Below are 14,326 nucleotides of genomic sequence, written 5' to 3'. Positions count from 1 at the left end.
TAGGCCTCCAGTTCTAGAACATCGTTACTGGATTCCTGTGTTTTTTTTTTCATTATGAATAAATGAGTGAATTCAGTGCTCATAGTATGCACAGCATTGCACTAAGTGATGGGAATACAAATAGAAAAGTAAGGTATGCCTTGTTCTCATGCAGCTCACATTCTGAAGGGGGAGACAACACATGTGGAAGGTTTCAGTTATAAGTTATATGGTGAGAGAATTGAGGGGATTAGCAGAGAAAGTGGTGAATTGTGGGAAAAGATTGAACCACACTGATTCCATCTTGTGACTCAATTCTGGAGCTAGCTTAGTTCCATTTCTCCTCAATTATGGATCTAGTCCAACTTATGTCCTGTGATAAAATTTTGTTCAAATGTAGGAATTTGGAGAAATACTTATTGCATTATTTGAATCTAGCCCCCCGGGTAGCTGAGAAGCTTGACCCTCTCTCTACCTGCAACTTAGAGACCTTTAATTAAGGACCAAAGTTATGCAGACCAGAAACCTGGTTAGATCCAAAGACTGCTGTGAGAAGTTTTTTCACATTAGTGCATCATAGACAATCTGTATGTCTTATTTGAAAACTGGCCCCATACCGATCAATCAGTTATTGTTTCCATGTTCCTCTGATTCTTTACAGACACTTTGGGTGGGGAAGTCAAACACCTCTTTTTCTGAATTCAGGAAATTGCACCTGTTCCCTCTCCCCCTCCCAACTTGGAAAGTCCACAATCTTTCATCCAATTAGAAATTAGATTAACCTAATTTTGTATTGTTTCCTCTTATTTAATTAGTCTTATTTGAACAATTGTTTTTAAAAGGTATAAAATCTATCTCCCTCTGTATTTGCTGTCCATTCCTAAGCTGAGGAAGGGGCTTGATCTATGTTTGTTAGTCAATATGCTTGGAAGATCGAACTTTTGTTCCCTCAATCTTTTCATCTTCCACCCTTCACAATGGAAAGGTCCCATGGTCCTTAGGGTGCAGTGGGAAAGAAGATATTAATGCCTCTTTATTAATGTCAGTTCCACTGATGAAACATCACCAGTTTCTGGTTCTGCACTGTTTGAAAATGCCAAACATTCTGGTGGCAAGAATCATCTTTTATGGATCTTTAATAACTGCAGTTGGCATGCTGTATTTTCACAGAAGTTGCTTTCCAGGATGATGCCTGAGGGCACTGGGCAAGGAGTATTGCTATTATCAGAGCCCTTAGGTTCAGGATCCTGGTCTGTCTTTACAAGGTTCTGAAGGGAAATGGCGGTCAAGGTCAGAGTGGTTGCATGAGACACGTGGTTCATGCTGCCTGCTAGTCTGTTGCTTCAGTTAGCTGGCTTGCCTGTCCTGTGAGTGCCAGTTGTGAGGAATGTCTGGCCCCTTCTCCACAGAAGCCACCTCCCGGGATGATGGCTGTGAGCTGGAAGTAGAACGGATGGTCTGGAGGGGAGAGCACATAAGTTGTTTTATTCCCAGGTCTCTTGTACTCAACATACTTCTTGTGGCAGTTGGTCAGCAGGTATTTCTGATGGTAACAAAAAAAGTCAGCCCCTACTCCCCAATGAGTTCTCCTTTCAAACCATTTCCCAAGAATCAGGATATACAAGCTACCTTTCTCTGGCACATTGCTGTGTGGAATCTTCCCTTCATGTTTTCCTAATATGGGAGAATGCAGCAGAATGAATCAGATGCTGTTGCACAATCTCTGCCCCAAATTCGTACTTGGCAAAGGACTCCTTGCCCTGTTCTGTGTGACACGCAGACTAATATATCTTTATAGAAATCACCACAGAAAAAATACTGAATTAATGTTGATATTACTATGATTGGACAGGGGAAACGAGACAGATTCCTATGCATCTACCTAAATCACTTGGTAAATATATTTTCTTTGCAGCTATCAAAATAGTTTATTATAGCTTGGTTGAGCAATCACATAAGATTTGTGTTCCTGTCATCACTCTGAGTGGATAGTCCTCATATTGCTGGCTGTTTCTGGGAAGTGCTATTTAATTGGCAAAGAAATATCTTTAATCTCTAAGTACTTGTTTGCACATCCTTCAGAAGCTCATGGTGGAGTTTTTAATATTGTATATTCTACTATGGCAGAGGGAGCAAATGAGAAACGGAATTTAAGTGAACCTCCAATGTTCCATACTCATTTCTCCTTCCATGCCTGTTTATGTTAATGTCTTTTCCTACCAGGTGCCTTCCCTTCTCTCCCATCTTCTTTCTGATGCCTCATCAACATCTCCTTATCCCCCAAGGCCCAGTCAAGGCTCACCTCCTTTGCAAAAAGCTGCCTGTTCAAATTGATCTCACCCTTCTCTGTCCTTTAATACTAACCTTTCGATCACCTAATTTATCACTCATTAAGCCCTTATTGAATACCTACTAGGCATATACCTACTAGGCACTGGACTCTACCACACATTTTAGCATTTAATAATAATGGTTATAGTTGTTTTAGTTTCTTCCTGGATAAAATGAAAAGGTTGGACTAGAATCAGGGGTTCTTTTTACACTTATTTTATCTTTTTCTCAATTGCATATCAGAAAAATTAACATTTGCCTTTTAAGGTTTTGAGTTTCAATTTTTTCCCTTCCTCCCTCTCCTGCGCTTTCTTGAGAAGACAAGCAATTTGATATAGATCATACATGTGAAGTAATGCAAAACATATTTCCATATTAGCCGTGTTGCAAAGAAAACACAGACCTCCCCCAAAATAAAGTGAAACAAGTATGCTTCTGTCTGCATTCAGACTCCATCAATTCTTTCTCTGGAGGCACATAGCCTTTTTCATCAAAAGCCCTTTGGAATTGTCTTAGATAACTGCGTTTCTAAGAATAGCCAAGTCATTCACAATTGATCATCGTTACTGTGTACTATGTTCTCCCAGTTGCACTCAGTTCACTTTGCATCAGTTCATGTAAGTCTTTCCAGGTTTTTTCTGAAATCATCCTGCGTACCATTTCTTGTAGCACAATGGTATTGTATTATAATAATATGTCATAACTTATTTAGCTCCTACCCTATTGATGAGCATCCCCTCAATTTCAAATTCTTCGTAACCACGAAAAGAGATGCTATAAATAATTTTGTAGATCTAGGTCCTTTTCCTTTTCTTTTGATCTCCTTGGGATATAGACCTAGTAGCAGTATTGCTAGGACACTGAGCATGCATGGTTTTATGGCCTTTTGGGCACAATTCCAAGGTGCTCTTTAGAATGGTGTAACAACAATGTTGCTAGCAGCTACTGTGGCTGTGTAAGACGAACAAGAGTGCACAGAAGGGCTGCCAACACGGTTTCTTTGATCTGCTTTCCTAAGGAAAGCAACTTTAAGAGGTTAACAGTCTCAGTTTAATTAAACATACATATATCATTCACTTAGTTCAGAGGGGAAAGATCAGCCCTTTGAACTTCAGGGCAAATACAAACAGAAATTACAAGCATATATATTATATAAATAGATCAAATAACACAAACCAGTCTATCCATATTAATACATAGTTACCAGGGAAGCACCAACATCTGGGTTATCTATGAAAGCAGAGGGGGCTGTTTCAACTGCTTTCATATAGTTTCATCACTCTTTCAATGAGCGTACCCCCAAAAGTGAGCTGCTAACCTTCCCACACATACACCCTGCTCAGGGCCCTGGGGCCTGGGGGGAACAACTTAGCGTTCCTGTGGGAAACCAGGGTGTGGGAAACTACCACATCATATACAAATTAATGACTCTCTGATGCCCCAGTGCTGAGAAACATTCCAAGACAAAAAGATCCCACTTTACCTGCCCTATTCAAACCAAGGCCAGACTCATTAAAGGCACTTGATAGCAAAAAATCCTGCCCCAAATACCATTACAAATGGTTAGACTAGTTTACAAGTCCACCATCAGTGCATCTGTATCCCAATTTTTCCACATCCTGACCAACATTTCTCATTTTCCTTTTCTGTCATATTAGCCAATCTGATAGGTGTGAGATGGTACCTCAGAGTTGTTTTAATATGCATTTCTTTAATTAATAGTAATTTAGATTTTTCACATGATTATAAATAGCTTTGATTTTTCTTCTGAAAACTGCATGTTATTTGACCATTTATCAATTAGGAAATAACTTATATTCTTATAAATTTGACTCAATTTTCTATATATTTGACAAATGAGGCCTTTATCAGAGAAACTTACTGTATTTTTTTCTAAGCTGCTGCTTTCCTTCGCATCTTGGCATCATTGATTTTGTTTGTGCAAAACTCTTTTAATCTAATGTAATCAAAGTGATCCATTTTATATCTGGTAATTCTTTCTATCTTGGGTTTGGTCATAAATTCTTCCTTATCCACAGATCTAACAGATAACATTTTACATGTTCTCCTAATTTGCTTATGATATCAGCCTTTATCTCTAACTCATGTACCCATTTTGACCTTATCTTGGTATATGGTGTGAGATTTTGGTCTATACTGAGTTTCCACCAAACTGCTTTCCTGTTTTCTCAGCATTTTTTTTTGTCAAATAATGAGTTCTTGTCTCAGAAGTTTGGACCTTTGGGTTTATTGAACACTAGAATACCATGATCATTTACTACTGTGTCTTGTGTATGTAATCTATGTCACTGGATCCACCACTCTATTTCTTAGTCAGTAGCAGATTGTTTTGATGATAGCTGCTTGGTAATATAGTTTGAGATCTGGTACTGCTAAGTCACCTTCCTTCACATTTTTTTTCATTGATTCTTGATCTTTTCTTGTGATTCTTATGATTTTTCTAACTCTATGAAATATTTTTGGTAGTTTAATTGGTATGGCACTAAATAAATGAATTTTGGTAGAATTGTCATTTTTATTACATTGGCTCAGCCTACCTACAAGCAGTTAATATTTCTCCAATCATTTAAATTTGACTTTACTTGCATGAAAAGTCTCTTACAATTGTGTTCATGTAGTTCCTGAGTTTGTCTTGACAGCTAGAACCCCAAGTATTTTATATTGTCTATGGTTATTTTAAGTGTAGTTTCTCTTTCTATCTCTTCCTATTGGACTTTATTAGCAAGACATAGAATGCTGATGATTCATATGAGATTGTTTTATGTTCTGCAATTTTGCTAAAGTTGTTAATTATGTCAAATAACTTTTTTGTTGATTCTCTAGGATTCCCTAAGTATATCATCTGCAAAGAGTGATAGCTTTGTCTCTTCATTGACTATATTTATTTCTTTTTTCTTGTCATTGCTATAGCTAGCACCTATACCACGATATTGAATAATAGTGGTGATAATGTGCACACTTGCTTCACCAGAATCAGAATTTCTTAACCTAGTGTCATTGAAGTTGTTTAAAAATATTTTGATAACTATGTTTCAATATGATTATAATTTTCTTATACATTTAAAAACATTTTTCTAAGAAGGAGTCCATAGGCTTCATCAAATTGCCAAACACACATGACACCTAAAAAGGTTAAGAACCCTTGCTTTAAGGAACTAATTAATTTAAGGAATTTCAGGCATAGTAGCTAGTCAGAAAGGGAGGGATCTTTGATGAAGATACACAAAAATGTTAAGAAGGCCTGGTCTAGGTGATCTCAGCTTTGGATTTGTGGTCTAAAGGCCTAGATTCACATCATACCTCTGTCATTTACTGCCAGGGAAGCCTTGGACAAGTCACCTGGCCCTGCTGGGTAAAATGAAGAAGGCTCTGAGGTCTCTCACAACTCCAAAACTGTAATCGTTTAATCCATTTGATGAGAGGTAGCATTGGATAGTAGAAAATACACTGGACTTGGAGGCAGGAGAACCTTGGCTTTGCGTACTACCTCCAAAGCATATTTTGTATCAGGTCACAAGCTATCTGAATCTGTTTTTCCTCATTGACAAAGTTTCATTTAATTTGGTAAAACAAGCATTTACTAATCATGAATGAGGCTCTGGTATAGAGTCTGAGGACAGAAAGAAAAAAAAAACAGCTACTGCCTTCAAAGATCTTACATCCCACTGAAGGATAATACAACATGTATATAAATAAATAAGTTAAAACTATAGACAAAGTAACACAAAGTCATTTCAAAAGGAAGAGACTGCTAATACCTGAGGGGATCAGAAAAGATGCTGAGTAGGATGTGGTTCCCGAGCTTTGCTTTAAAGAAAGATAGAGATTCTCTAAAGCTGAGGTGAGGAAGAATGGCATTCCAGATATGGGGACCTATTTGCACAAAGATAGAGAGGGGGCTGATGGAATGCTTATGTTAATAGATTTTCAGATCTGATCCTTAGCAATCATCCCACTGAATTTCCCCATTTTGTGTTTGTTCTTCATTTTTGAAGAGGACCATGATATCAGGAAAATGATGACATGACTTGCAGTTGACTTTGATTTGAGTGAGGGAGGGTTGTGCAAGGTCAGTTCTTTGTCAAGTATTTAGGATTGCCATCATAAGGTTAATAGTGTATAAGTTCTCTTCTGTTTCCTTGCTTATAGCTATCTATCATGGCATTAATGACAGTTAAAGTCATCTTTTTAAAATAATAAGCTCAATATCTGTTGAATGAATAAAATAACCATCACAGTATAGCACGCTAGAAACAGTGGTGGCCTGAGAACTAACATCTTGTTATTAGAAATACCTCTGCCACCCATATGATTCGGGGCAAATTATTTTTCTCTCTGGATCTCAGTTTCCTCCTATGTAAAATGAGGAAATTGGATTAAATGAGGGGCTCTTAACCTGTGTGTGTGTGTGTGTGTGTGTGTGTGTGTGTGTGTGTGTGTGTTATGGACTTTTCTGGTAGACTGGTGATGCCTATGTACCCATTCTCAGAATATTTTTAAATATATGCAGTGCACAGGAATAAATACAATGGAAAACAACTATATTGAAATGATTATCAAAAATATTTAAAAAAATAAGCACACAAGTTCACAGAACCCTCATAAAAACCCCTGGATGAAATGATGTCTAAGGTCCCTTCTACCTCTAACATTCTATGATACTCTTTGATTCTGTGTTGATGTTTTTGTAAACTTATAGGGAATCAGAATTATTTCATTCTTTGTATCTGTATCCTTAGTACCTAGCACAGGGACTGGCATATTGTAGGCATTTAATAAATGCATGTTGGTTGATTAAAAGCTCTTTAATTTAAACATTTGTAAAGAAAAAGAAACCAAAATGACTCAATTTAAATGAAGCCATATTAACACTTTGGTGGCATACATTTCCTCATTTCTTTGTTGTTTTATGTGTTTGTTTGGTTTGCTTTGGTTTTTTTTGGAGGGGAGAAGGCAGGACAATTGGGATTAAGTGACTTGCCAAGGTCACACAACTAGTAAGTGTCTGAGGCCAGATATGAACTCAGGTCCTCCTGACTCTAGGCTCGGGGTGGTTCTCTACTCACTGCGCCACCTAGCTGCCCCCTTCATTTCTAAAAGAAGAAAAATGAGGGAGGGAGGAAGGGAAAGAGGGAGGGGGGCAGGAGAGAGAGACAGGGAGGGGTGGGGAGAGAGAGAGAGAGAGAGAGAGAGAGAGAGAGAGAGAGAAAGAAAGAGAGAGAGAGGAGAGAGGGAGAGGGAGAAAGGGAAAGACAAAGACAGACAGAGACAGAGAAGATAATTATATTATAAAAAGAAATATGGTTAAATATAAAAAGGAATTTTCTAACAATAAATGATGTGATATATGACTGAATAGTCATGGGAAGAAGCTATGCTAAGTGGGCTAAGAAATGGGTAGATACTTTCTACTCAGAATGGTTTCATTTCAGCCAAGCCTGCCAAGAGACAGGGGGATCACATTGGCCACTTCTGGAAGATACTCTCAAGATTGTTTTAAGATTTTTTATGACGTCATTAAATGAAGGAAATAAGGTAATGGTATTACAGCATCAGAAACAAATCCCACTGCCTGAAAACCTACTGAGATCTGAAAAGGGGGTTATGAAAGGGGTGCGCTACTTCCTAGATACTTGAAACCAAACCAAACAATGCCCAGGCAACTGGTAGAAACAAAATTCAATTAGATGTTAACTTTCATTGAGGTGGCTGTGCTTGTAGGTACATGAAAATAGTCAACTGTGGAAGGGAATGTTATAATGGGATAGCAAGGGGTTGAGATCACTGGTTTTGCAACTAAGGGGCATTGGGAGAAAGTGAGAGAATGAAATGCTCGAATTTGCTTAGCAGACTGAGATATACAGAACATTTTTTTGCTCAAGACAACCCTTTGTGGAAGGTAGCAGCAGGTTTATATAATCCATTTCACACATGAAGAACCTAAACCATCATATCAGCATCCAGACACTGTTGTTAATGAATAGCAAAGGTGGGATTTGAACCTACTTCCCCTGACTATTAATGCAGTATTCTTTCTACTATACTATTGTGTAATAAGTTTTTTGTTTGTTTCTTTCTGGTCTGGACTTGTGATTTCATTGGTGCAAGGAATTTCCAGTGAGGGAGAGCTTTCTTGCCATTCAGATCAGTATCTGCTTTGTGATTTTTAGTCTTAGAGCTGGGTTTCTTAACTTGAGATTCATGAGCTTTAGAAAGATAGATAGATAGATAGAGATAAACTATATTTCAATATAATTGGTTCACTTTGCAATACTATATATTTTATTTATATTTTATGTATTTAAAAGCATACTGAGGTCCATCATGATGGCAAATAGTTGTATTCCTGGCTATGAGAGAGGCTGAGAATGGCAGATGAGTGAAGGAACTCTCATCTGTAATGTGGTCAAAGCCACGTGTGGCCTTCTAGGTCCTTGGCTACAGCCTTTTGACTAAGTCCAAGTTTTAAAGAACAAATCCCTTTATTAAGAGGATTTGTTCTGTGAAGTTTTGATTCAGTCAAAGGGCTGCACTTGAGGACCTGGAAGGCCCATACCTTGAGGCTGCAGGTTCCCTGCTCCTGGATACCAGTCATGGCCCCACACAAAGTCTGGCATTTACATGGGGAGCCCCCAACAATGGGCATAGTGAGGGTAGCCAAGGATAAGTAAAGGGCCGAGGTTGGAAACAGAGCAGGTCAAAACTTTAAGCCTGTCAGTAATCAAACTGGCCTTTGAGTAGTCTTTGCACTTCAGCCTGGGTGAGACGCGAATACCCAGTCTTTATTTTACTACTGTAGCCATAATGGCTTTTGTTTTCTTTGAATGGCTCAGCTTGCCTCATTGAGCCTCTGGACACTGTGGCTTGCTCTTCCGGGGCAGGAGGCCCGGGGAGCATGCCGGGAGGCAGACGGCTTCCTGTGTGGGGAGTCATGGGGCTGGCTGAGGGGAGGTGTTAGCTCCAGAACCTGGTCTACCCTAGGGGGAGGAGCCAACTCAGGAACCAATCGGCCCTGGTCATTTGGGCGGAGCTTGATGATGTCAGAAACCCTATAAGAGGGGAGAGGACAGCTTGAAGATTCTTCCTCTCTTTCCTTTTCCGGTTGGAGCCAGAGGCAGTTACAACGACCGTTACAGAGGCAGTTACGACCGTTACATCGTCAGTTTCAGTTGCAGCTTCAGTTTCAGAAACAGACACAGCTGAGGCAGGAGCTGCCAGCAGCAGAGCTGATCTACGGGAGGAAGCTGAACAAAGACTTCAGTCCAGTGGGTAATCTTATTACCATCAAGGGGGAAACATGATTTTGCTTTACGCAATCATGTTTCTCTGTAGCCTCCTGGTTACTCTTTCAAGGCGTACCTATTGGGCCTGGAAGATTATGACCAACATATCAAAATGGGGCTTCTGGTTCATGGGTTGGTTACTGTGGAGCCTAAATAAATGTTTTGATTCTTCTGCCTTCTACTTTGAGAGTTTCTTCTATCCGGCGATTCCGAACCTTTCAGACATGTTTATGATCTTCTTTGAGATTATAAACTCGGCCCTCCTGATACATTTGGCGTCACGAACAGGATCGCTAGGTATAAGATCTCTATTTAGAAGCAGAACAATTCCAGAGGAGGAGATAAATATCCCAGGATGGGAGGATCCATTTTATTCCTCCCTAGCAAAAGAATTGGCTAAAAAAGCTGGACCCTGTGAAAACTGGGAACCAAGGCTACGGAAAGGAGATCCTAGGGATTTGGAAAAGTGTTTACGAGAAGTTGGGATTCAGTCAGGGGCATCACTATCTAGGCAAAGCTGGATAGTGTTATCAGCCTACCGGCTAGTATACGAAAGATTGAGATTAAGTGAAAGACATAGGGGCACTCCTACCCCACAGGAAGAAGAGGAATCTCAGATAGCAGGAGACCAAACTGACTCAAATGAGAACTTTTCTATTAATGTGGCTAAGAGCAACAGGAGACCAAAAAAGCCCAGAGTGCATTTCAACCCAGCCCAGAAAGAGCCGGCTGAGGCACAAAACACTACTGGGGTTCAGGATGTGCCTCACACAGAGAATAGGAGATGGTTAAATGATCAGACAAGGGCTCGACCCATACAAAGGAGGAAGACAGAAACCCGAGGTGAAGATTCAGTTACAAGGGAAATTCAGGAAGATTTCTCACCACAAGAGGTCACAGATATTTTGAGTAGATTCAGCCAAAGAATAGGAGAACCATTGATATCTTGGATGGTAAGACTCAGTGATCAAGGGGCCGGTGGAATATCAGTAGATGGGACAGACTGCATGAGATTCATAGGTATCAGCCATGATCCTCTAGTTCAACAAGCTTTTAGGGAACATCATCAGCAAGGAGATGGTGATAGCAGGACTACTCTGTTGGCATTAGCCGCTGTGGGATGCAATAAGAGATATGATACTGATTCTATGTGGCCCACTGAGCACAGACCCTGGTATTCACTTAGAGATTGTATCATGAGACTAAAGGAGGAGGTAATGAAGACTGCCATTATGATAGGAACTGCAGACAAATATTACAATGATCCAATGGGACTGTCTCATAGGAATTTAATAATTAGGACAGCTCCCCCTGCTTATAAACAACTAATTTTGAATTTATTACTTGGAGAAGTAGGGAGCCGTCTTACAACAGTGATAAATAAGATTTTACAGTTATATGACTTAGGTGACTGGGGAAGGGATAGATCTCCTCGAGAGAGAAGAGTGTATAACCAGCAAACTTGGCGCCAAAGGAGAGTAACAAGGAAAGAAATGTTTACTACTTTATTGAGAGCAGGAGTAGGTTTTGAAATGATAGATGGAATTCCAACCAATGAATTATATAGAATGTACAGAGATAAAGGACTTGATAACACGAGAAATAGGGAAATAAGAACTGCTCCTGCAAGCCCACAAGCCACTCAGAGTGAAGGTGACCTTGTGTGATTAACGGATGAAAACTTGTACATTTGGGGAAAGGCTGGGAGGACAATCTTAGTCTATATCTAGGGTGGGATCCTCTTGGCTTCCTCATTATGTTCCTTTTGAAAAGAAACATTTCCCACCTGAGTTTGGCTCTGATGTTGGATCTTTGCATAACTAAAATCTCAACCAAACTTGAGATGATTTTATTTGAAGAATTATAGTCCATACTTGTCTATTCTTTTTGTCCTTTGTTTTGGCTAACCTTGTTGCTAGTTTTGTTTCCTTCAGGCTTAAGCACCCTGCACTTTCCGGTGACTGCCTAAGCATGTAGCATTCTTGGAATTCCTGCCAGCTTGTTAAAGAAATGACTTCTGGAATGGGACTTTTTGGGGGCAGGGCCATCTCTACATCCAATTTCAGCATGAAGAAGCTATGGAAAATGAGACCTTCACCCCTCACCCCAAGATTTTGAGCCCCAATCGTTCAAGGGGGGTGGAAATGATGATAGTGTTCTGTTTACTTATTTTGTGTTATCCTTGCTGTGTTGTTTTATTGTTATGATATTATTGATCCTATGTAATGGATACAAGGATTTAGGGGTGGACATTTGAATTATTAATAATTATTTTGGGGATGATTGATTGAAGAGATTATCTTGCTGGGACCTAGGGGTGGATCGCATTTGAATCGTTAAACCAATGTTTAGGAATGTCACCAAATGATATGTTTTGCTTTATAATGAATGATATGTTTTAGTTTCCTTTGTAATTGAATCACAATGTATGTTCTAGGATACATGGCTGATTAGATTATGTATCCTATAACAAGGGGTGGAATGTAGCCATAATGGCTTTTGTTTTCTTTGAATGGCTCAGCTTGCCTCATTGAGCCTCTGGACACTGTGGCTTGCTCTTCCGGGGCAGGAGGCCCGGGGAGCATGCCGGGAGGCAGACGGCTTCCTGTGTGGGGAGTCATGGGGCTGGCTGAGGGGAGGTGTTAGCTCCAGAACCTGGTCTACCCTAGGGGGAGGAGCCAACTCAGGAACCAATCGGCCCTGGTCATTTGGGCGGAGCTTGATGATGTCAGAAACCCTATAAGAGGGGAGAGGACAGCTTGAAGATTCTTCCTCTCTTTCCTTTTCCGGTTGGAGCCAGAGGCAGTTACAACGACCGTTACAGAGGCAGTTACGACCGTTACATCGTCAGTTTCAGTTGCAGCTTCAGTTTCAGAAACAGACACAGCTGAGGCAGGAGCTGCCAGCAGCAGAGCTGATCTACGGGAGGAAGCTGAACAAAGACTTCAGTCCAGTGGGTAATCTTATTACCATCAAGGGGGAAACATGATTTTGCTTTACGCAATCATGTTTCTCTGTAGCCTCCTGGTTACTCTTTCAAGGCGTACCTATTGGGCCTGGAAGATTATGACCAACATATCAAAATGGGGCTTCTGGTTCATGGGTTGGTTACTGTGGAGCCTAAATAAATGTTTTGATTCTTCTGCCTTCTACTTTGAGAGTTTCTTCTATCCGGCGATTCCGAACCTTTCAGACATGTTTATGATCTTCTTTGAGATTATAAACTCGGCCCTCCTGATACAACTACTTATTAAGACTTTTATTTTTATTTCCATATTCTCTTCTTCTACACCCTCCATCACCCTTTGAGAAGTTGAAAAATATGATACACATTCTCCATGTATAGGCATGCAAAACATATTTCTACATATGCCATGTCCAAAAAAAAAGCAACATAATTTTTAAAAGAAAAAAAAACCCTTAAATTTGCACTCTGAGTCTCTCAGCTCTCCCTCTGTAGGTGGATAGCATTTGCCACCATGAGTTCTTTGGAATTATGGTGGATCACTGTGTTCATCAGAATTGTTAAGTATTTCACAATTGATAATTACTACAATATTGCTGTTACTGTGTACAATGTTCTCCTGGTTCTGCTTACTTCATTTTGCAACAGTTCATATAAATCTATTCAGCTTTTTCTGAAACCATTCCCTTTATCATGATTCTTACAGAATAATAGTATTCTATTACATTCATATCCCATAATTTGTGGAGCCATTCCCCAATTGATGGAATTCTCTCAGATTCAAATTCTTTGCCACCACAAAAACAACTGCTTTAAATATTTTTATTCATATGGGTTATTTTCTTCTTTCTTTGATCTCCTTGGAATATAGAATCAGCAGCAGTATCATTAGGTCAAAAGTTATATACAGTTTTATAGACCTTTGAACAAAGTTTAAAGTTTAGAACGGTTAGACTACTTCACTCTTCCATGAATAATACCTTAATGTATTTATTTTCCCTCATTCATTCCAGCATCTATCATTTTCTCTTTCTGTTATCTTAGCCAATCTGATGGGTGTGAGATTGTACCTCACAGTTGTTTTAATTTGCATTTCTCTAACTATCAGTGATTTAGAGGTTTGTTTTTTTTTTCAAATGACTATTGATAGCTTTGGTGAGACTTTAAAAAGACTCTTTGGAGACTCTTAAAAAAAAGAAATGAATAATCAAAAAGCAACATGAGGAGGGATCCATACAACTTCATCAAACTGCCAAAGAGGTCCGTAACACAAAATAAAGATTAAGATTCCCTGGGCTATAGGAAGCCAGGGTTATAATGTGTTTAAGCCAGTTATGTGGCTTTAAACAGAGTGCAACTCCTCTAAGCTGTGGTTTCTTCTTCATTAAGAGAACCATATCATCACTCTTTTCTAACTCAAAAATTCTTTTTAATTTTTCCATCAAGAGTAGTGTCTAACGAATAGGGAGGAGACAACATCTGCTGGTTGATATTGGGATCCAGGGTTGGGAGGGAGTTGATGTCTGAAAGATGGCAGGAACAACTTCTTAACAGGCTGTTGTAGTTGCAGGGGAAAAAAAAATACTTGGTCTCTCGATGTCACAGGCAAATATATATACATATACACACACACTTCCTTCAGTGTTCCCCCTGAATGGACAGATGGTAGAGTAGAAAGAGCACTGGAATTGGAGTCAGAAAAATCTTGCTTCAGACACATTAATTTTGCCACCTTGAACAAATCATA

The sequence above is a fragment of the Trichosurus vulpecula genome, chromosome 6 (assembly GCF_011100635.1).
Source record: "Trichosurus vulpecula isolate mTriVul1 chromosome 6, mTriVul1.pri, whole genome shotgun sequence".
NCBI classification, from domain to species: domain Eukaryota; kingdom Metazoa; phylum Chordata; class Mammalia; order Diprotodontia; family Phalangeridae; genus Trichosurus; species Trichosurus vulpecula.
Note: the sequence above shows the minus strand (reverse complement) of the source record.